Below are 25738 nucleotides of genomic sequence, written 5' to 3'. Positions count from 1 at the left end.
TTGGACCTAACTACTTAATAAAAGGAACTGTTGGGTATTTCATTTGGCCCAGGAGCATCATGAAAAAATTATTGAGACTCTAATGGACCAAGGAACTGGGGGCCTCTGGTCTAGCAGAGAAATCACCTGTTAGTGATTGTTAGAGAAAGGCTCCTAGGAATGAAAAGAAATTATAATGAACTGAGGTTATGCACGGCTGGGCAGGAGCTACTGTGGGAAATTCACAGAAAGTCTAGACAGGGGTGCATTCTTCTATAAGCTTCCACTTCAATAGGGAGAGAAATAAAATTGTAATAACCAGACAGTCTCCATGAATATCCCACACAGCTGTGCAGACTTCCTGGGCAGCCTTCCTCTGAACTTCAGAACCGTTCACAGCCTTTTCAAGAGCCTCCACCACGGGTGAGGGAGGGGCCAAAGCCTGTTTCCCCTTCGAGTCTTAGAAAGTGAAGTCGCCCTAAGAAAGTCACAGTCAGGTCACCTGCATCAGAGGCAGAATGTCCTGCTCGACTCAGAGGAAACCCTAAGTTTAATTTTTTTCATTCACTGAGCTCATATTGACTAGAGAAGAACTCTCCAAAATTAAAATTAATAGGTAGATATAACCCTATTTTCCAGACTGCATCTGTTTGTTTCCTCTTCACTGTGTATCCACAGCCAGACATATTCTGCCTTTGTGTAGAAGGAGCATTACGCTCTAGGGTCTTTTAATTGAACTAAATCTATTTTTTTGAGTCAGTCTTGCTGTGATAAGGATGAGGTCCTGAAACTCTTCAGCTGGTGAGAGGAGAGTTGTTTTTGGTCCCTTGATGTGCTCTGGACTGAAGAAGGTGGAGGCTACCTTTTATTTGTCCAGCTGGCAGAAGATTAAGAAAGACTAAACTGAACGGAAAGCAAGACAGCAACTTATCACCCGTGGGAATTCCCTCCTGAGCCCGCATCCTGCTTTTGGAGGCAGAGCCGGGCTGGGGAGGTTGAGGCAAGCCCCCACCAGTGCCAACAGCTGGGAACGCGATTGCACTCACTGCCTGCAGCTTCTGATTTCAGCACGCTGTGAAATATGCTACGACCCATCCAAAAAGTGCTTTTCCCTCCAGCTGCACATATGTGAAGATATAAACTCTTCTTTGCTTCCCCCATTTTTATTAACACAAAGCAATGTGGAAACCAGATTACTGACAGTCAATTCCATTAAGGAGCAAAGAACCTAAAATGAAAGTGTATCTCAAGTTCCCAGGCCCAGCTGCCTTACATTATTGCCAGGATCAGAAGCCTCTTTCCTGAAAACCAGGTTCCTTCCTCTCGGGGGTGAGAGGTTTGCTAGAAACGGCATCCATAAAGGTAAACATTCTTCCCAGAAGAAAGTCAATGCCTGGGGGCAGGAACTCACTGACCCGATGCCCAGAAGAGGGCTGGCCTCTAACAGATGCCCCCGGAGAACAAGGCATGAGTGGGTCTAAGTATTTTTCTAGTAACTTACAAAATTATGACTAAGGAAAATAAGAACAAACTTAAAAAGCAATCGAAATTTAGTTGCCAATTTGCAATCTCTTTTACATAAAGAAAGAAAGGGAGAGAGAAGAAGAAAAAGAAGAAGGAGAAGAAGAAGGAGAAGAAGGAGAAGAAGAAGAAGAGGAGGAGGAGGAGGAGGAGAAGATGGAGAAAAGGAAGGAAGGAAGGAAGGAAGGAAGGAAGGAAGGAAGGAAAATTCCAGAAGCTTAATCTGAGAATCTGAGATAGGCTGGCAGGGTTGCTGATGAATCCCTCAGCTCCTGGGTGGAAACACTTGCTAAAATGTATATTATTATTAAAGTATTAAATAAATCCATTCTAGGCTAAAGTCTTAGGTGGATATTACATCTCTGCCTGCTCCTGATGATGGCTCAGGCTAAAGCCGAGCTGAGGTGGTACAAAGGGAGCATCTTGCTTGCTTGGCAGTTTGAACTCTCACTGCAAAACATTGCCTGTTTATCACAAGCAGTAGATGAAAACTGTCTGTGTTTAAGACATATGTGATCTGGTTTATACACTCTTCTTTTATTGGTCTTATTTCCAGTGATTTATCTTTCCCTAGATATCTGAGAAGACAATATTTCCCCTTGTTCTGATGAAAGGAATGGGATCCCAGGTCAACGGTGATGTCTAGAAACCAGCCTGGAGGAAGGAGTCTGAACCCTTGCACGACCCTGGACTGGATCGAGTGGGTGTGTCCTGGTTCTTCAGTCTCAGGTTTGAAGACTAAAGGTCAGAGGTGCCAGGAGGGAGGACCTTCAAGATGGCGGAGGAGTAAGACGTGGAGATCACCTTCCTCCCCACAAATACATCAGAAATACATCTACGCGTGGAACGACTCCTACAGAACCCCTACTGAACGCTGGCAGAAGACGTCAGACCTCCCCAAAGGCAAGAAACTCCCCCCGTACTTGGGTAGGGAAAAAGAAAAAAGAAAAAACAGAAAAAAGAATAGGGACGGGACCTGCACCAGTGGGAGGGAGCCGTGAAGGAGGAAAGGTTTCCACGCACTAGGAGCCCCTTCACGGGCGGAGACTGCGGGTGGCAGAGGGGGGAAGCTTCAGAGCCACGGAGGAGAGCGCAGCCACAGGGGTGCGGAGGGCAAAGCGGAGACATTCCCGCACGGAGGCTCGGCGCCGAGCAGCACTCACCAGCCCGAGAGGCTTGTCTGCTCCCCCGCCGGGGCGGGCGGGGCTGGGAGCTGAGGCTCGGGCTGCGGTCGGACTGCAGGGAGAGGACTGGGGCTGGCGGCGTGAACACAGCCTGAAGGGGTTAGCGCACCACAGCTAGCCGGGAGGGAGACCGGGAAAAGTCTGCAGCTGCCGAAGAGGCAAGAGACTTTTTCTTACCTCTTTGTTTCCTGGTGCGCGAGGAGAGGGGATTCAGAGCGCCGCCTAAACGAGCTCCAGGGACGGGCGCGAGCCGCGGCCATCAGCGCGGACCCCAGAGACGGGCATGAGACGCTAAGGCTGCTGCTGCCGCCACCAAGAAGCCCGTGTGCGAGCACAGGTCACTCTCCACACCGCCCTTCCCGGGAGCCTGTGCAGCCGCCACGGCCAGGCTCCCGTGATCCGGGAACAACTTCCCCGGGAGAACGCACGGCGCGCCTCACGCTGCTGCAACGTCACGACGCCTCTGACGCCGCAGGCGCGCCCCGCCTCCTCCGTACCGCTCCCTCCCCCCTGGCCTGAGTGAGCCAGAGCCCCCGAAGCAGCGGCTCCTTTAACCCCGTCCTGTCTGGGTGGGGAACAGACACCCTCAGGCGACCTACACGCAGAGGCGGGTCCAAATCCAAAGCTGAACCCCGGGAGCTGTGCGAACAGAGAAGAGAAAGGGAAATCTCTCCCAGCGGCCTCAGGAGCAGTGGATTAAAGCTCCACAAACAACCTGATGTACCTGCATATGTGGAATACCTGAATAGACAACCAATCATCCCAAAATCGAGGTGGTGGGCTTTGGGAGCAACTGTAGACTTGGGGTTTACTGTATGCAAATGACTAGTTTCTGATTTATATGTTTATCTTAGTTTAGTATTTAGAGCTTATTATCATAGGTAGATTTGTTTATTGATTTGGTTGTGCTCTCCCTTATATATATATAGATAGATAGATAGATATATACACACACCTTTTTTTCCCCCTTTTTCTCTTTTTGTCAGTGTGTATGTGTATGCTTCTTTCTTTGATTTTGTCTCTAGGGGTTTGCTTTTACCATTTGTCCTAGGGTTCCATCTGTCTGGTTTTCTTTTTAGTATAGTTTTTACCACTTCTTATCATTGGTGGATTTGTTTATTGGTTTCTTTTTTTAATTACTTTTTAATTTTTTTTATTTTAATGACTTTATTTTATTTAATTAATTAATTTATTTATTTATTTTCTCCCTTTTCTTCTAAGAAGTGTGGCTGACAGGGTATTGGTGCTCTGGCCAGTTGTCAGGCATGAGCCTCGGAGGTGGGACAGCAAAGTTCAGGACATTGGTCCACCAGAGACCTCCTGGGCCCTCATAATATCAATTGGCAAGAGCTCTCCCAGAGATCTCCACCTCAACGCTAAGACCCAGCTCCACTCAACAACCAGCAAGCTCCAGTGCTGGACACCCCATGCCAAACAACTAGCAAGACAGGAACACAAACCCACCCATTAGCAGAGAGGCTGCCTAAAATCATAATAAGTTCACAGACATCCTAAAACACACCACCGGAAGCGGTCCTGCCCACTAGAAAGACAAAATCCAGCCTCATCCATCAGAACAGAGGAACCAGTCCCATACACCAGGAAGCCTACACAACCCACTGAACTAACCTTACCCACTGGGGGCAGACGCCAAAAACAACGGCAACTATAAACCTGCAGCCTGCGAAAAGGAGACCCCAAATACATTAAGTTAAGCAAAATGAGAAGACAGAGAAATACTCAGCAGATGAAGGAGCAAAGTAAAAACCCACTAGACCAAACAAATGAAGAGGAAATAGGAAGTCTACCTGAAAAAGAATTCAGAGTAATGATAGTAAAGATGATACAAAATCTTGGAAATAGAATGGAGAAGATACAAGAAACGTTTAACAAGGACCTAGAAGAACTAAAGAGCAAACAAACAATGATGAACAGCACAATAAATGAAATTAAAAATTCTCTAGAATGAATCAATAGCAGAATAACTGAGGCAAAAGAAAGGATAAGTGACCTGGAAGATAAAATAGTGAAAATAACTACTGCAGAGCAGAATACAGAAAAAAGAATGAAAAGAATTGAGGACAGTCTCAGAGACCTCTGGGACAACATTAAATGCACTATCATTCGAATTATAGGGGACCCAGAAAAAGAAGAGAAAAAGAAAGTGACTGAAAAAATATTTGAAGAGATTATAGTTGATAACTTCCCTGCTATGGCAAAGGAAATAGTCAATCAAGTCCAGGAAGTGCAGAGAGTCCCATACAGGATAAATCCAAGGAGAAACATGCCAAGACATATTAATCAAACTATCAAAAATTAAATACAAAGAAAAACTACTAAAAGAAGCAAGGGAAAAGCAACAAATAACATAGAAGGGAATCTCCATAAGGTTAACAGCTGATCTTTCAGCAGAAACTCTGCAAGCCAGAAGGGTGTGTCAGGACATATTTAAAGTGATGAAAGGGAAAAACCTACAACCAAGATTACTCTACCCAGCAAGGATCTCATTCAGATTTGACATAGAAATTAAAAACTTTACAGACAAGCAAAAGCTAAGAGAATTCAGCACCACCAAACCAGCTTTACAACAAACGCTAAAGGAACTTCTCTAGGCAGGAAACACAAGAGAAGGAAAAGACCTACAATAACAAACACAAAACAAATAAGAAAATGGTGATAGGAACATACATATTGATAACTAACTTAAATGTAAATGGATTAAATGCTCCAACCAAAAGACATAGACTGGCTGAATGGATAAAAAAACAGGACCCATATATATGCTGCCTACAGGGGACCCACTTCAGACCCAGGGACATGTACAGACTGAAAGTGAGGGGATGGAAAAAGATATTCCATGCAAATGGAAATCAAAAGAAAGCTGGAGTAGCAATTTTCTTATCAGACAGAATAGACTTTACAATAAAGACTATTACAAGAGACAAAGAGGGACACTACATAATGATCAAGGAATAAATCCAAGAAGAAGATATAACAATTGTAAACATTTATGCACCCAACATAGGAGCACCTCAATACATAACACAAATGCTAACAGCCATAAAAAGGGAAATCGACAGTAACACAACCATAGTAGGGGAATTTAACACCACACTTTCACCAATGGACAGATCATCCAAAATGAAAATAAATAAGGAAACACAAGCTTTAAATGACACATTAAATAAAACAGACTTAATTGATATTTATAGGACATTCCATCCAAAAACAACAGAATACACTTTCTTCTAAAGTGCTAATGGAACATTCTCCAGGATAGATCATACTTTGGGTCACAAATCAAGCCTTGGTAAATTTAAGAAAATTGAAATCATATCAAGTATCTTTTCTGACCACAACACTGTAAGACTAGATATCAATTACAGGAAAAAAATTGTAAAAAAATACAAACACATGGAGGCTAAACAGTGTGCTACTAAATAACCAGGAGATCCCTGAAGAAATCAAAGAGGAAATGAAAAAATATCTAGTAACAAATGACAATGAAAACATGATGACCCAAAACCTATGGGATGCAGCAAAAGCAGTTCTAAGAGGGAAGTTTATAGCAATACAATCTTACCTCAAGAAACAAGAAAAATCTCAAATAAACAACCAAACTTTACACCTAAAGCAATTAGAGGAAGAAGAACAAAAACCCCCCAAAGTTAGCAGAAGGAAAGAAATCATAAAGATCAGATCAGAAATAAATGAAAAAGAAATGAAGGAAACAATAGCAAAGATCAATAAAACTAAGAGCTGGTTCTTTGAGAAGATAAACAAAATTGATAAACCATTAGCCAGACTCATCAAGAAAAAAATGTAAAAGTCTCAAATCAATAGAATTAGAAATGAAGAAGGAGAAGTAACAACTGACACTGCAGAAATGCAAAGGATCATGAGAGATTACTACAAGCAACTATATGCCAATAAAATGGACAACCTGGAAGAAATGGACAAATTCTTAGAAAAGCACAATGTTCTGAGATTGAACCAGGAAGAAATAGAAAATATAAACAGACCAATCACAGGAACTGAAATTGAAACTGAGGTTAAAAATCTTCCAACAAACAAAAGCCCAGGACCAGATGCCTTCACAGGCAAATTCTATCAAACATTTAGAGAAGAACTAACACCTATCCTTCTCAACGCCTTTCAAAATATAGCAAAGGGAGGAACACTCCCAAACTCATTCTATGAGGCCACCATCACCCTGATACCAAAACCAGACAAAGATGTCACAAAGAAAGAAAACTACAGGCCAATATCACTGATGAACATAGATGCAAAAATCCTCAACCAAATACTAGGGAACAGAATCCAACAACACATTAAAAGGATCATACACCATGATCAAGTGGGATTTATCCCAGGAATGCAAGGATTCTTCAATATACGCAAATCAATCATTGTGATACACCATATTAACAAATTGAAGGAGAAAAACCATATGATCATCTCAATAGATGCAGAAAAAGCTTTCAACAAAATTCAACACACATATATTATTAAAAAAAACCCTCCAGAAAGTAGGCATAGATGGAACTTATCTCAACATAGTAAAGGCCATATACACATATGACAAACCCACAGCCAACATCATTCTCAATGGTAAAAAAATGAAACCATTTCCGCTAATATCAGGAACAAGACAAGGTTACCCACTCTCACTGCTATTATTCAACATAGTTTTGGGAGTTTTAGCCACAACAGTCAGAGAAGAAAAAGAAATAAAAGGAATCCAAATCGGAAAAGAAGAAGTAAAACTGTCACTGTTTGCAGATGACATGATACTATACATAGAGAATCCTAAAGAGGCTACTAGAAAACTATGAGAGCTAATCTATGAATCTGGTAAAGTAGCAGGATGCAAAATTAAGGCACAGAAATCTCTTGTATTCCTATAGACTAATGATGAAAAATCTGAAAGAGAAATTAAGGAAACACTCCCATTTACCACTGCAACAAAAAGAATAAAATACCTAGGAATAAACCTACCTAAGGAGACAGAAGACCTGTATGCAGAAAAATATAAGACACTGATGAAAGAAATTAAAGATGATACCAACAGATGGAGAGATATACCATGTTCTTGGATTAGAAGAATCAACATTGTGAAAATGACTATACTACCCAAAGCAATCTACAGATTCAATGCAATCCCTAACAAACTACCAATGGCATTTTTCACAGATCTAGAACAAAAGATTTCATTATTTGTATGAAAACACAAAAGACCCCGAATAGCCAAAGCAATCTTGAGAAAGAAAAATTGAGCTAGAGGAATCAGGCTTCCTGACTTCAGACTACATTACAAAGTTACAGTAATCAACACAGTATGGTACTGGCACAAAAACAGAAATATAGATCAATGGAACAGGATAGAAAGCCCAGAGTTAAACTCATGCACATATGGTCACCTTATCTTTGATAAAGGAGGCAAGAATATACAATGGAGAAAAGACAGCCTCTTCAATAAGTGGTGCTGGGAAAACTGGACAGCTACCTGTAAAAGAATGAAATTACAACACTCCCTAACACCATACACAAAAATAAACTCAAAATGGATTAAAGACCTAAATGTAAGGCCAGACACTATAAAGCTCTTAGAGGAAAACATAGGCAAAACACTCTATGACATAAATCACAGCAAGATCCTTTGTGACCCACCTCTTAGAGAAATGGAAATAAAAACAAAAATAAACAAATGGGATCTAATGAAACTAGAAAGCTTTTGCACAGCAAAGGAAACCATAAACAAGACGAAAAGACAGCCCTCAGAATGGGAGAAAATATTTGCAAACAAAGCAATTGACAAAGGATTAATCTCCAAAATATACAAGCAGCTCTTGCAGCTCAATATCAAAAAAACAAGCAACCCAAACCAAAAATGGGCAGAAGACCTAAATAGCCATTTCTCCAAAGAAGACATACAGATTGCCAACAAACACATGAAAGGATGCTCAACATCATTAATCATTAGAGAAATGCAAATCAAAACTACAATGAGATATCATCTCACACCAGTCAGAATGGCCATCATCAAAAAATCTACAAACAATAAATGCTGGAGAGGGTGTGGAGAAAAGGGAACCCTCTTGCACTGTTGGTCAGAATGTAAATTGATACAGCCACTATGGAGAACAGTATAGAGGTTCCTTAAAAAACTAACAATAGAGCTACCATATGACCCAGCAATCCCACCACTGGGCATATAGCCTGAGAAAACATAATTCAAATAGAGTCATGTACCACAATGTTCATTGCAGCACTATTTACAATAGCCAGGACATGGAAGCAACCTAAGTGTCCATCGACAGATAAATGGATAAAGATGTGGCACATATATACAATGGACTATTACTCAGCCATAAAAGGAAACAAAACTGAGTTATTTATAGTGATGTGGATGGACCTAGATTCTGTCATACAGAGTGAAGTCAGAAAGAGAAAAACAAATATCGTATGCTAACACATATATATGGAATCTAAAAAAAACAAAAAATGGTTCTGAAGAACCTAGGGGCAGGACAGGAATAAAGATGCAGACGTAGAGAATGGACTTGAGGACACAGGGAGGGGGAAGGGTAAGCTGGGATGAAGTGAGAGAGTGTCATTGACATATATACACTACCAGATGTAAAATAGATAGCTAGTGGGAAGCAGCCGCATAGCACAGGGAGATCAGCTCAGTGCTTTGTGACCACCTAGAGGGGTGGGATAGGGAGAGTGGGAGGGAGACGCAAGAGGGAGGGGATATGGGGATATATGTATACATATAGCTCATTCACTTTGTGATCAGCAGAAACTAACACACCACTGTAAAGCAATTATACTCCAATAAAGATGTTAAAAAAAAAAAAAGAGGTGCCAAGAGGTCTAACCAGGTCAAAAGAGAGACCCCTTACATTTCATGCCACACGTAAGTACTTCCTCAATGAAACCACTTTTAAAGTAATTTCCAGAAAACACACTGCTAACAATCAAGGTTGCTGCCACCATTGTGTAAAAGAAGAAAGTGGGGTTGGGGTCCGAAGTCGGGGCTCTGTCCTTGGCTGTATCACTGGGGACACACAGACAGTCACAGCTGCTGACACCATGGCTTGTCCAGAAGAAGATGGGACGCCACCATCCACCACTTGGGTCCTGCATCACAAAGACTTCTCGGTCTTAGAGATACCCATGGTGGGGGAAAGCACACGCAGAGTTTACAACAATCCCCAACAGGAAAATCATAAAGTGGCCCCGAAAATTCTAGGACGAGTCTATCCCAGCTAAGTAGAGCATGATCCACATTCAGAAAAACAGGCCCTGGCCACTCCCTCTCTCCCCGGAGATGAAGGGCCTCACCTCGCAGCATCACTACCCTGCATCCACAGGTCCTCCAGGGGGTGGGCTGGAGACGGTTCCCGGAGGCCAGAGCGCGAGCTGCCCCCAGTGTCAGGTGCGCAGGCAGGAGGCCACGCCTCCCACCACCACCCCAGCACCCCTGCCTCGATTCCCACCAAAGGCCACTCTTGGGTGCTGAGTGGTCCTCTGGCTGAGGAGGAAAAGGGCCCAACTGGTCACAGTGGAGACATCTCAACACGATAGTGAAGCTGAACAGAGAGAATTACTACTGAACGGCAGCCCCCTGGGGGTCCCTGGAAGGAAGCTGAGGGGCAGAACTTCAGGCCACACACCTGGTCACCATGGGCAACACGGCAAGTGAAAACAGGTCTGACTAAAAGAGAGAACTTATACAGACACAGGGCAAGGATAAGTAGCTTGACTGTTTGGACAGGGGCCTGGAGCAAGAAAGGTGACGAGAGTCAGGGGCTGGAGAAGTGGCTTGAGGTCACACCTGTAGGAGTGGACACCTGTCCTGGGGGTAAGGACACCTGACCTGTTAGGTGGGCTGCAGCCACCACAGAGCTGGCAGAGTGGGTGCATGGAAGCCCCGCAGGGCGCTGTGCTGGGGTCAAGGCACGGGGCCAACTGATCGCGGCTGGTGTCTGGACTGCCAGGGTTCAACGTCTAGTCCATCGATGCAGTACCTAGTGCTAAGCCCCCACTTGGCAGTGTCCTTTGAGAAAACCGACAGCCACCTGTTGGCAGGTGGATGCTTTGGACACTTTCATCCAGGAAGAGCAGCAAAGCATCTGGATGGGTGTCGTCTCAGGGTCCAGTCTCAGGCAGCCAGCAGGGTTTCCACTCGGATTGAATTCGAAGACCTATTTCAGCAGCTGTGATGGGGACCAGATTATTTATAAGTGAGCATCCTGGCATTTTCCTCACCCCATCCCTGCTCACTACAGAGAGCTTTGTATTTGCCTTCTCAGCTTCTCTGTGGTGTGAGCATGGTTTCAAAGACAGAAAATATCAGCCACCACCAGAAATGTCTGCTCTAACCCAAGCCACAGATCAGCTGGAGCCCCTTTCCCCAGCTTCTCAAGTTCATGGTCGCAGGACCAAGAGCCCCGGGCCCCCCAGATCCTTAAGGCCATCATGAGGTATGTTACCTCCTGCGTTAAGTACTGTCAGAAATTAAGGGACTATTCCCAGTTGTGTTTGTTCCCTGAGAAGTAGGAACAAACCTATAGGAAATGTGGTTTTTTAGAAGATGGTACATGATCCACCGTCTTGGCAGAAGCCATGTGACTAATACACGTGCACTACGCGTATCTTGAATACTTCCTTTCTTGAAGTTGCCTTCTCAGCTAATATTTTCCTATTTTTAGGGCAGTGGCTCAACCCTCTAAACATAGTCTCTCTAAACTGTAAATCAATAGAAAGACTTTCTATGTCATTAAAGACATTTTTCTCCTTTTCCTGATCCTACAGGATGGTGTAAATTTCCTCACGAGATAACTATTTCACTCGACGCAATGTTGTGATATTTTTTAAAGTTTTTCCATACATTTCTCTAAGGAAGAGTAGAAAATAAATACTAAAAAAGTACCCCCCAACATCCAGACAAGTCATGAGATGATCCACTATCTTTTTTCTGCCAGAGAAACTGGCCAGTAATAGAAGATTAAGTAAAATTCATGTCTGTTAAGTACTTAATAAATTAAGCTAATAAATTGTGATTACTGCCACTCCCTCTTAATTCATCCATATTGAATGAATAACCCACACTTCTGAACCCATAAGTTAAAAGAAAATAATTTAATAATTTCAAATTTCTACTTGAAGAGGTAAACCATAAACATGAGACAAGTAAAGAAAAGTGTAAGTCCCTATTATACATTATAAGACAGTATTTGCAAATGTGTATTGTCTCTGCTTAGGAATAGAACATAAGGAAAATACCCCTGATGTTTTCTCTAAATAGCAAAAAGGTCATTCCTCTGCCTTTTCAGTATGTTTATCCATCCTGTTATTTTCAGAAATCTTCTTTGGTAGCCTAAATAAAGTTGTTTAAATATTTGCTAAATCTGATCCTCTAGTCTTTCAACCTCAGGTTATGTCCATAAAAGTTGAGCATTTAAAAATTTGCTGGTTTCTAACTACTTTGAATCCTAACTCCCTGAGTTAGACACTGAGGACCCAGGGTAAATTTACTGGCATTAGATGAAGTATTCATAGTGAAGTGTTTACTTGTTCCATACTTGTAAAACGCTCATCCACAAATATCATTCCCCACGATAATCACAGAATGTAGGAAAGTAGGTGCAGTTTATAAGTCTTGGAGGAATTATAAACAACCATTTATGCTTAATAATGAACATAAAAGCCCAAAATATCATGATACAAATAATTATCCTTTGCTTCTCACACTGAATGTCTAATAATGTTGTCTTGAATCCAAAGATAAAATTTCCTTTTGGAAAGTCTTCAAAAATGTTAAACATCAAACATACGTGTGCATACATGTTCTCTGCAGCATTTTTTCAGCCAAGAGATTGAAATCACAGTTTAGGTTATTTTCTACCAGCTGGTGAGTGGATAAACAAATACAGTCCATCCACCTTCTGGGATGTGATTCTGCCACAAGAAGGATTGAGCATTGACACAGGCTACAATGTGGATGAGCTTTGAAACCATGATGCTCAGTGAGAGAAGCCAGACACAAAAGGCCACATAGAGCATTACTCCATTTATATGAAATGTCCAGAATGGGCAAATCCATGGAAACAGAAAGCAGATTGGTGGTTGTCAGGGGCTGGGAAGGGGGAGTGACTGCTTAAAGGGCATGGGGTTTCCTTTTGGGAGATGGGAGTGTTTGGGGGCCAGATAATGGTGGTGGCAGCACAACATTGTGAATGTACTAAAAGCCACCACTTTATTCACTCTAAAATGGTTAACGGTATATCTTCGGAATTTCATCTCAATAAAAAAATATCTTAGAGGCCTTGAGTCAGAAAGGTCACAAAGAGTTATAAAAAATTCCAAGGGCAGAGGCAGCACAGCAAGGTGGAGAGTCTGCCAGCCCAAGAGTGAGGACGCTTTGGTCCAAGTTCAGGCCCCGCCACTGACCAGCAGCACCTCACCGGCTATATCCCGACCGTCATGAGATGAACCACATCGGCCCTCACACCTTAGGCACAGCTGTGAGTGTGAATGATGTAAGTACACACAGACGCTCGCACTTTTAAACTACATAAACATGCAAACTGAGCTACACAGACACGCAAACACACATACATCCAAACACGGTACTGTAAGGGCCATCGTTTTTCAAGGAAAGAATATATACACCACTCAGAATACTTGCCTCTCACGGGTGTGCTGGGTAATATTTCCAGCAAGGAAAGTAGGTATTTGGTGGGATGGTAATTTATAGAAAACATTGCAATAATCTCTTTACCAAAGCTCTTCTAAGAAGACAAAATACCTTTGATGTGTTTGGATGGCCAATGAGTCACTATGATCATTGGGGGATAACTATTGACTCATAATTGTGTCATCTTCCAGTATTTTATGAATTGCTCCAAATCCAAAGCAAAAATCTTAGTATTTAAAAACATTTGAAACATTCGTTTTTTGCTCCTAATACCTTTACATTATGTGTGGGACTAGGGCACTGAGAGACCAGGTCGGGGCAGGGAGCTGCTCTGGAGGCCCCATGAAGGTGCACCTGGGGGCAGGTGACGTGAATGATGGGAAACCATCGTGTGTTTGAAGGATCAGTGTCCACACAAGCAGGACAAGGACGAAATTTAAGAAAAACACTCCACCTCTCATTATCCACAAGAAGGTGCCTATATTCAATACTTAACAGACAAAATGATGAGAATGAGGAAAATATGTATGGGCTTAGCTTTAAAGCTTCTAGAAAAACAATGCAAACAGGAAAGCAATAAATGCAGGTCTTTCCATGACGATGCTGATGATGGTTTAGAAATCTCTACACGTAAATGGAGAAAAACATCTGAGGTCGTCCTCCTTCCTTCACAAAATGCCTCAGTTTAAATAAACCAGAAAGAGCTCAGGGTTGAGAGAATAAAACTGTGTGGTTTTCAGCCAGTCCCTTAACTTCCCAGAGTCCAGAGTTTTTGTTTTCTGTAAAAGGGGAAAATCACACCAGCCCCCAGGGCCAGAAAGTAAATTATGAGAGCCAGCGGGAGTGAGTTAGCAAACATTTCTAAATGTGTCACAAACAGTAAGTCATTTAAATCTCCTACCAACATGAGGGGCAGGTCCTATCATTATCCTTATTTACAGATGAGGTAATCGAGGAAGGAAGGGAACTGAGTTGCCCAAGTTCACAAAGAAGTAAGAATGGAGCTGGGATTTGAACCCAGAACCCAGGCAGTTAAGCTCTAGATTCTGTGCTATCACCACCATGCTATGTGCATAGAAAAATAATTATATGTCTATATATCCATATAATATGTTATAAATACATACCAAATACATATGTGTGTATATAAAATTCAGTTTAAAATTAAATTATTCACAAATTATCGCTTTTATTATAATTAATCCCAAATCTACTTGGAACAAGAGCAGAAGAATGCCAAATTTGGGTGGTCTCCTTAATTTTTGTTATTGGCAGAGACACAGACACACACACACAGAGCCATCTAGGCATAAAGCTAAAATATTAACAACAGATTTGATTAGATTCTCTAATGCACATGGTTACTGTAGTTTGTTTTTCTAAATGCACATAAATACTGTATTTATTGGTGTCTGTCTAAGGTTATACATGAATATCTGGAATTCCTGTCTTTATATCTGGTTTTATTCCTACATAAATGAGAGATGTAGCTTTGACCGCCTCATTGGATTGCAAAATCAAGGTGCTTGAGGCCAAACCAAAGTACAATTTCTTTCAAGAGATATAGAACGCGGTGGCCAGTACCTCGAGCCCACAGACAGTCTCATGATATGAAATGAAGTCATGTGAATGGAGCAGGGACAGTAGGTGGCACTCGTCACCTCCCCTGGTATTTTCCTTCTTCCTTTTTTCCAGCATCGTTGATGACAGGGCAGAGCTCTCAGTAGTGAAGTCAGCAGAGAACTTTGATAGCAATTTCCACGGGGCCCCAGATAGAGCCACGCAGACGACCCTCGGCAGGCGTCGGGCCCTTTCAGCAGTGGCCTCAGTAGAACATACAGAAATAAGATGATAAAAGGTAGTGAAAACAGAACAATGAAAGGTATTTAAATTCTTTTCTAAATAATCTGGGTATAGAGTGAGATGGGAACACACCCTTCTGCCTTTCTGACTTGGGTAGACCAGCACTCCCTGTATCTGAGGCCTGATGCTCCTGGGGCTGCATTTCTCTGTTCACTGGGATGAACACGTCTCCAAGCTCAGCCACGACAGAACGTGGACTCCTGACTCCAAGTTCATCCCAACGGTCCCTGGACGGATCTGGTGAGAGTGAAGATAACAAGCATCCCATGATGACACTGGGGGATAACTTCATGTCTGAACTCAACTCATGGTTTGTAGCACAATCTTTTAAATATAAATTTATTTTATGATACTAAAAGAGTTGTAAACAAGATAATTGGCTTTAATCAAGGAATTCCTGCAATATCCAGTTCCTTTGAGTATGATAAAAGGATTTTTTCCTCATAGAAACACATGGATTGTATGCACCCAAAATTCTTCAATGACACAATAGGGTTACTCTAAATTTACCAGTAGAATAATAGAATTCTACTGAATGTTCTCTAAATCTCCAAATATTTTTTTAAAAACATGTGTTGCATAAATCATGATAAAAGAAAAACAAGCATGTGCTCCCAATATTACTTGAATATTTCTTCGACTGGAGCACATGATGTTGGTTGAGAAGATACACATCATGTGGAATCAATCTCACAATTTATTTGGAATCTTCTCAGAAATGCGATATGCCAATCATGGAATAGTTCAATATCGAGCAATGTTAGTAGAATGCTATCAAATATAAAATATTTAATTGGGAGGGGACCATCTAGAAATTCATCAAGGAGGAATCAAAGAGTATTTCTACGGTGTCCCAACCAGCCCCTGCCCTTTGGAACCACCTCAATCCACCCATTTTCTGCACTACCACCAGCTCATAGTGAGGACACGACAATTTGCAGGAATGTCCCAGGGTCTCTGCTTGTCTTTCTTCAACCAGATCATCTTCCAATTCTATCAAAATCAGTCTCTGAGTAGTTGGTTTTGGGAGAAACTTGAGTTTGCTTTTGGACCCAGGGATCTTGTGTCCATACTTGTTTTTCTCTTGTTTTGCCCCTTTTGCTCCTAGAGTTTCTCATGACCCCCTGAAGAAGCTGAGCTGTGGCCTGGAGGAACCATGCCCATCACTGCCCACCATGTCTTGCTAATGTGAGGTCCAGCCACTGTGAAGCAGAGGGCAGGACTCAGATATTTGACCAGAACCCACAGTCCCAGAGTCTTCCCTTCCCCGTGTCAGCCCCTCACCCAGGCTCCCCCTTAGCCTTGAACTGGGAGCATGTGGCCATGAGAAGAGAGCACAGCACCCCTTTCCCCCTTTCTGCTCATATTCCAGAGATGAGGGTGGGTTACGTAGCCTGAACTTGATGCAGGTGTTGCAAGATCGTTGTCAGTTCTGCTGTCCTGTCTCTCGTTTCCTCCCAGGAAATGGGAGGGGGGAGGAAAACGTCTCAGTTTCAGCACAGCTGGGTGACTTGCAGGAACTCAGCGCCTGATGTTTGCTGGTTGGGGAGCAGTGCCGTGGGGTGTCTAGCTCTGTATCCCCTTCGGAGAGGAATTCTGTTTCAGACCAGCTCTGTCAGAGGTGGGATCCACGTCCCACAGAGTTTCCCGAGGTTTAGATTAGTCCAGATCTAATTCACTTCACCTCTGCTGCAGTCACTCTCCGTGGGTGAGCCAAGGACAAAAGCCATTATTTGATGTCAGCCACTCCCAGCAGACACCAAGTCCTGCACGGGACAGAAAAAATTCTGCTCAGTAATCCATCTGCCAACTGCAAGACAATCTCCACTTAGCAGCCAATGTCTTCAACCCAGGCTGTGCAGCACCAGTGACTCATGGGGCAAGAGTGAAAATCAGGGCCACAGTCACGGGGTGAAAATATCACAAGCCAGGCGCACCCCGGTGTTCAAGAGCTCATACATCCCTCACCCTTCCATAGCAGTAAATTACCCTGAAACAGGAGGAAGGTGTGTTATTATTTCTTTTCTACTGACTTTTTTATAAATGCACTCTGATTTCTAAGACTTACAGCCCACAAAATAAACACTCTTCGAGTGCTTGATCTGTGCCTAAGTCAGAAACTCAGGTTGATCCTATGTGCCTTACTGGCCATACCCAGTAGGTAACTACATCCCAAAGGTACTTTCTTTCTAAAGATCCCGTTAATTTTCTTTATTGCCACTGCCTGATTCTGATCCTCTTGCCCAGATGCAGAGGTGGACTTGCCATGAAGCTCAAAGAGTTTAAGTTTTAAGATTTCTCAGCTGGTGTGTGTGCTTGTGCATGCGCACATTTCACCTACAAAGGTGAGATATTTTCATAGCAAGTCCTTAAGACCACTCTGTCTTCTCTGCTCAGTGTTAGGTGGCATTGGAGTGACCCTGGGCATTCTTGGGCATCAGTTAGAAGGGTCTGGGCGGGGAGCATCTGGTTCTGGCTTAGTGGGATGGATGGTGTCATCTCCGGGTATTTCCGTGTGTGGTAAGCCATTGCCAAATGTCCTAGAGCAGGAGTGGCCTCCAAGAATAGACTTGCATCCTGCTGTATTGACACTTACATACTCACTTTTATACCTAATTTTGTACACATGGTATTAATTCTTTATTTCTTTTTGAGAGGGCCCTTTAAACGACATAAATTTTAGGTTCCCCAAACCAGGGCCTGCGTGACCAGGACCCCTGCCAGGCTGGAGACTTCCCCTCCCTCTACAGTCAGGGTCATCCTTCTAAGGTTGACCGTCGTTCACAGCCTCTTAAGACCCTTCATTTGTTCCCCATCCAGACTCCCTCCGCCGGCACACAAATCCCTTCAGGACCTTGTTGCTGCCGTTATTCTGTCTTGCTTCCTCTTCCTCGGCTATACTCCCCACCCAGGTGAACCCCCCGAGTGAACAGCGTCCTCATCTTAGCCCCCAGTGACACAGGAATGCTGGGCTCTGGGGGGGTCTTCACCAGCCCAGACCCCCTGAGTCCACAAAGTACCTCAGGCCTTTCTTAGGACCCAGCTCAGCACTTGTTTCTTTCTCCACTCCTGTGCCTCTGTGTCCACTGTTCCCAGGCGTCTGAGAGCTGGGCTGGCTGAGATTTTCAGGCAGAGGAACTAACTAGTTGGTGAGGGAATCTGAATAGTGTTTAAGGAAGGAGACCAAAGGTAAATCGTATTTCTATTTGGGCTTATTCACAGGGTGACCACTGTATCTCCCTTTCCAGGCCTGTCCCCGTTCATGCTTGTGGGGCAGTGGGATTATTAACAGCAGCTTCAGCCGCTTTCAGAAGTGTCCCCAACCCGGATGATAAATATACGGGCACCATACTTACACACCACAATTACACACACACACACACACACACACACACTCACCATGGAAATAAAGATACCTCTATTGTGTTGTCATCAACATTATTATTGTCATTGTCATTGGTATTCTCAGTGTGGACATTATTTAAAATAACTTAATTTTACATAAGAAACAGTTCAATAAACTGCAGCAGTATAAGAATGTTTAAGAAATAAAGTGTGATGGAATTTAGAAATGTAGCAATTTTGGTTCCCTGGGAGGAAGCATTAAAACCCATGAGCATGGGACAAGTTTGGATCATCCCATAAGAGACCGTAATTATAATCCTTTAAGTTATAAGACAAAGAGCCAAAGCTTTAACTGTGACACAAAGGAAAACCATGTCTTTTTCCCTGTATTTGCCCTTCAACCAAGAAGTAAAAACTTCCTCTGGGCATTTAGGGAAATCAAGGACAGCCACATAAAATCATAATCACAGAATCAGAGAGTGTATGTAGGTTGTGCTTTGCTATGTGGACACATAGTAAATTTTCCTGTTATTAAACAGGATTCTTGTATTGACAGAAACTATAGATTTTAAGGCAAAGTCAATCCTCTTGTTTTTCCCAGTACTTGTCATCCAGCCCAACCACAGTCTACATGAGCTCACCCTAATGGCAACTAGTTCTTTCTCCTATTCCATGTATTTATATAATTTTCCCCATATTAACTTCTCCAAAGATAACAAGAAAGTTACTGCCACACACAAAAAAATCGCATTCTCATCAAATGTTTGAATATCTTTACCAAAAATAAATGTACTTCTTTTTCCTAAGTATTCCAGTTCTGCCATTAAAGTAGATAACCACCGAGAAATTACAGTGAGGACTAGCAATACACATGGGTCCCCATGCAGAGGGAGGACCCCCGAAAGGGACCAGGGCTCGTCTTTCCGACTAGGGAACAACGAATACTGTGATAGCCATAAGGTGCTGGCATCTTCCCCAAATGCAGAAGAGGTAACCATTCCACTGAAGCACCCACAGCATGTGCTGTGATTCCTGAAACAAGTATAGGGTAACAAAGACAGAATCTCGATCAAGACATAATTGAGTGTCTGTGCCGGTTGCCAGGAGGAATAAAAAATGAAAAACACATGATCCCGACCCTCCAAGAGTTTAATATCTATTTGGGTAGATTTAAACAAGTATATAAATTATTATACAGCAAGCCACAATATAAATACCTTAAAGAAAACTAAAACATTCTTCAAAGTAGCACTTTTAGACAAATATATGTTCCTCAAGTTATTAGGGAAGAAAAAAGTACATGGATATGCTTCCTGCTAAGAAAAGCAGAGATGCAAGATTCAAAAGTAAAATAACAGAAAGGCCACCAGAATAACCCAGGTGGTGCCGTCAGAGCCACAACCATCAGGATGAACTCGTGTCTCACTTACTCCAGAGACTGATGGATACGCAGAGAAGAAGTGCAAATATGTCACATGTGTGATGGATCTAACATAGGAGCTAGTGTGCACGTACCGTCACTACACACTCGCCCGTCTCCTCTCTGTCAGCCAAGACGACTGAGAGGCAGTGGCACCTCACCAGCCAGAACACCCACCCAGTGCCCAGACCTTGGTGTCTAAACTCCATTCTCCACAAAAAGCCACCAGGGCTCCTTGGAGAAATGACTGATTCTAAGACTGACTGCAGCAGGAATTGTACAGGATGAGTCTGGAGCTTCTTATCATGTCAGAAGGTAAAGAGGGAGCAGGTCAAAGGGACCCAGGAGCCAACTGAAGGAGCCCCCAGTGGTCAAAGCTGGGACAGTTTGAACAACAAAATAAAGTCGTGTTGGATCATAATCCAGAGCATAAAACAAATACCCACCAGTCCACACTGATATAAACACACGATGGAATAAACAAAGGGGGGAGAGTAGACAAACCCATGCACAAGAATTCCAAGTAACTTATGAAGATGTTCCCAAGTGTGGGCTGTGCACAGTGACCCACTAGCAAAGAGGACAGTGTGGGGAGGGGACAGGAGATGCCTGGCAAACACCAGAGGGTGAGACCTGCTCATCGTATGGCTTCACGAGCGAATGCGTGTTGACTGTAAGCCTCCTGCTCCCAAGCACCTCCTCCCACTTCTTGGCGATTCAACAGTGAAGCAAACCTGACTGATTCCAGCTTTGGGGGAGAAAGAAGGAGGTAGACACCGTTCAGGAAATGACGTGTTTATGAAAAGATACACAAATGCACGTATTTTATTATCGATGTGGGTGTTAGATTTCATTACTACATAGAGCATTTTCTTACATCAGCTTCCACTAAAATCAGTTCCGGAATCATGTTCTGACCTAAATAATTTTGAAAAAAGAGCCTGGAATGATCTTCCGGCCTGTTCCCATGGAAAGGAATCAGCGTCACCGAGCTGGACAGTTGGCTTTGCTGAGCTCACAAATGACTGGGTTCTGAGGACTGGGAACAACGTCTTCTTGCTCACGTGGTCATGCAGCTGTGAGGCGAGTGGCAGGGGACCCACAGGACCGGCTGGAGGACCAGCCTCGGGACAGGAGCACGTCCTTCTGCTTCTACGAGCCCATGCCTTGTCGGACCTCCCCTGGGGCTGACACTCTTCCACACGCAGGGCAAGGACCCCAGGAGGTCACAGGATGTGGCCCAACCATGAAGTCCGTTAGAGGGAGGCCCCACGAGTCACATGGCAGTGGGTAGAGATGAACCTGCTACGGACTCTGAACATCAAGAAGGTTTGGTTTTATCCTATGATAAACAGCTAGTTATCCAAAGGTTTAGAACAAGGATATAGTAAAAGCAGAGATTAAAGAGAATTTAATCTAGAAGCTGTTTGCAAGGAAAGGATGAAACCATGCATGGAAAGCACCCCTGTGTCTTACGCATCAAAAGAGGCACAGACGCTTCTCAAAATATTTTAAGGGACATCTGACTAGCTAAACCTGATACCTTTGACTACTCAAAAATTTATGAATTCACGTGACTGTTTTCACCGAGGCTAAGGAAACAGTCGGTGAGACTCAGGTTGGCTCCGTGGCCAGAGCAGGATGAAGAAAACCCGGTGGGACCCGCTTCCTCCTCAATTCCCCCTCCTCAAAATTGGAAGAAGACGGAAAACTCTGTCCTTAGAAAATTTTCATGCTAATTTAAAAGTATATAATTAACAAAATATATTTATTTAGAACTCCAAATAAGAGTCTACTGTTATCGCATTAAAACATGGAAATTACATACATTAGCTCACTGGGGGGAATATAATTATTATTCTAGCTCTCAGGGTCTCATTCATGTCTTATTCTCAGGCTGTGGGGAGACACTGCCCTATATATCACGGGTCAAAAACGTTACCCAGGGAGCTGTTCTAAAGATCTAACACAGACTGAAAAATGTTTACATATGGAACTCAACCCACTAAAACTTTTCATGTATATTGTGAAATGTTCTCTTGAATCAATCCTGCCATCCTCTCTCTCCCTCTCCCTCTCACTTGCTTGTTGAAGGAATATGTAGTATTTATTGTGCACACATGTTTAGAGATAGATCCACCTTCATGAGGAAACTAGGTGTCAATCTGCAGCCAGGAGCTGGCTTCTGTCCCGCGTCCGGGCGCCCTGTGTGGGGAGCAGAGGTAGAAGGTGCTCAGGGAGACGCTGACACACCCCCGCCCAGGTCCACGTGGCTGCCGGGGCCAGTGCGCCGTGCGTCCGCCAACGGGACTGGACTTCATCCAAGGCCCATCACCCATGGAAATACTCACCTGGTGGGGGAGGCTGGCTTTGGTCCGTATTCATTTGGATTTTCTTTGTTGTTATTTTTGGGGTGGAATTTCTCCCTGAGCTGAGGGATTATGGCAGTTGGGAGAATATTGGCTAAGTTGTTTTGTTTTCCACTCATATTCTTACTAAGAAATACATTGGCTTTAAAGTATTAAACTTGGACTGACTTTGTTCTTCTGCTACTTTGGTCCTTTGAGACAATAACAGGGCAAACTATACTCCAGACTTCACTTCTGAATCCTTTATTGTCTCCATCTCAGACATACCTTCGCAAACTAGTGGAAGGGTGATCTGGCACGTCTGAGTCAGGGAGCAGAGCGGCCTCTGACACAGCTGTGCCAGGACCCCGGACCCCAGACCCCACCCCTCCCACCAGGGCTCCTGTAACAAGTATTGCCGAGTAGCAAGACCTCACCAAGGGGTGGCTCTGCTTGTTTTCCAAGTCTGGGCTTCATTCTTCACTCAGCTGGTTGTTATTACTGCCTTTGCAGTAGCAGTGAGAGATTAACCGTCGCCAAGTGTCTGAATTTTGACACAGACTCAGCCAAAATTCAATCTGCCACGTCCAAAAGGAGGTGAGAGGAGTGGAAAGAGATGTGGTTTCCACACTGCTCGTGTCTCTACCGTTCTGAGATGGAACATTTAAAAAATCCCCAAGGTAATGTGCATTTAATTAAAGTAGCAGCAGTGAATCTTAGAGGTGATATTTGCTTTTCCAATTCATTTTTATGCTGCAAGAGAAAGAAAAGGAAGTCAGCTCAGAGTAAGTTAATGAAGAATCCGGGAAAGGAGAGCCCCTGGGGTGGAGTCTCCAACAGCCGTGAAAAAGCAAACCTGGGTCCAGCGTGGGAGTCATGGCTGGGTCACTCGTCCACCAGGTTTCAGATGCACAAAGCAATGAAAATGAAGGCTGTGCTTTGTACCCACGGCAAGTCAGGAAGGCAGTTCTTCCAGGGGGATGCTGTTGGCTGTGGTCCCTGGGAACCCAGTGACTCCTGCAAAGGCAAACACGCAAGCGGTTGCTGGAATCCAGGGGAGATGCAGGGTCCCTCCGCAGAAGCTGCTGGTCACAGGGACTGTTAATCCAGGCCCCTCCACATTCAGTATGAACGCACCACATTCAACTGAACTGCTCCACTTTATTAGTGTAGCTTTGACACTTTCTGTTGTTACAAACAACACTGTAATGATCAGTAGTGTACAAATACGCACCAATCTACTGTATGTTTCAAAAGGCTTCTGCCCTTCATGACAAAGTTCCCTGAACTGCTTTCTTCCTGAAAACAAGTAAAATGTTGAATGCAATTTTAAAATTATCTTCTTTAACGGCATTGCTGAGCTCACAAGGAAGTAAGGAGCCCTCCATGGCCCACGATTACACACAGGTGACTCCATGGGCCGAGGCCGGCCATGGCTCTGGCCAGCTGACAAGCCTGGTGGCCTGTCCAGCTCCTGTAACCACTGCTCCCACAGGCCCCTGGAGCCAGACACCTCCTCACGGTGGGAAGGAGGCTTCAGAGGGCCACAAATGACTGTAGAGGAGGGAAGTCACCTCCCACAAGGACTGAGCCAGGGGCCAGGCTCTCACTACCTCCAGACACTTCAGTCAGGAGCTCCTTCAGGGCGACCCCAGGCTGTGGGTCACACTTTGTCCTCACTGACCCATTTTCCATTTTTTAAATCTCGTTGTTCTATCAGTTGCCAAGAGAGGAGTGTTAAAATCTTACCCTGGTTATGTAATCATCTATTTCAGTTTTTCACTGGGTCAGTTTTGCTTCATGTATTGGAGTATTTCTCAACAGGCACCTTTATAATTATTGACTTTCTGATGAAGAGAAGCTCGTTCTACCACAACACAAACTCCCTTTATCTCTGGCAATACTCACCATGTAGAAGTTTATTTTCTCAGATATGAATACACTTTACTCCAATGACTTATTCTTAACATTTGCATGATTTACCTTTTCCCACCATTTCCTTTCAGACTCTCCTTGTCTTCTTATTAAAAGTTTGTCTCTTGTAGGCAGCATATAGCTTGGACTTGCTTTTAATCCATCCTGACAATCTCTGCCTCTTATCTGCAGTGTGTAGACCATTAACATTTAATGTAATTACTGATAAGATTTAGCTCAGTCTACCATTTACTATCTGTTTCTGTTTCCCCCCCGGTTTTTGTTTTTTATTTCACATGCACACACACACATCTTTCATAAATATGTCTTTCATAATTCTTCTGGATCCATGGAATGCAGAGGAAGAGAAATAAGTATTAAGTTTCTCACAACTAATGTGTTTTGGGCCATCTCTTCTTGTAACCTCTTCAGTTTTTGTTCCATAGAAATTTATTCCATGTTATTTGGTGCAGGAAAATCTAGAGATGTTAAAAGTGCTCTTAATTTTTGTGATTTTAATAAGCATGGGATCCCAGGTTTTGAGAGGCTTGAAAGTTATATAATCTGGGGAACCTCTTTAAGAAAATTATGCACATAAAAGAATAACATAAATTAACATTTTAAATATGACAGCTACCACAAGCATCACACAATCTGGAAAAAAGCATTTTTTTTTTTTCAATTTAAGGGCACAGTACACCTCTACACAACTCTAACTACATTTTCTGGCTGATTACGGTCTTATCTTTTCTTCCTAAGTCTTCATATCATGACACTGGGTAAGTCAGCAGAGTGCATGGTTAGAGCATTTTTTGAAGTCACCCCAGCATTGGGACAGAAGTGACTGTGACTCCACTAACCCTAATCAAATGCACCCCTGACCCCACTTCCCCAGAGCCTGACTCACTGCAGCAACCCCTGCATCCTGCCACGGTGGGAAACACAGGTGAGGGAAGTGGGGCTGGAAAGAGGCATGGTCTTTGCTGATTGCAGGTAATACCTTTTGAAAATTTCACAACACGTGATGATATGGGCACGCCACTGAGGACCCACCAGGTCCAGGGAAGAACCTTAAGGCCTCAGCATCGTTTGCTTCTCAGTAAATCCACTTCTGATAACGAATGAAATAAAACAACTAGCATGTCCCATGCTTCTTCCCCAGGACTCCTCCAAGGCACCAGCATCTCCAAGTCTCCCCACAGGTTGCATTTCCCGGCAACATCAGGTGCCAGCAGACACTGGGAGGAACATGCACAGTTTTAAAGAGATTGTTTAAATCAAAAACTCTCCCTTCATTTACTTGAACATTCATGCAACACTGTTCTCCGGTCTCTACTCCAGTTGCCAGAGACACGGCTGCGAATAAAACAGACAGGGTCCTTGCCCTGGTGGGTTTACGGTGTTGGGGAGTGAAGCAATTATTCTAAATAATCACTTACACAGCTTTTCACACTAT

Source organism: Balaenoptera acutorostrata, chromosome 14 (assembly GCF_949987535.1).
Source record: "Balaenoptera acutorostrata chromosome 14, mBalAcu1.1, whole genome shotgun sequence".
Taxonomy (NCBI): domain Eukaryota; kingdom Metazoa; phylum Chordata; class Mammalia; order Artiodactyla; family Balaenopteridae; genus Balaenoptera; species Balaenoptera acutorostrata.
The sequence above is the reverse complement of the archived record's forward strand: the minus strand, read 5'-3'. Positions refer to the sequence as shown.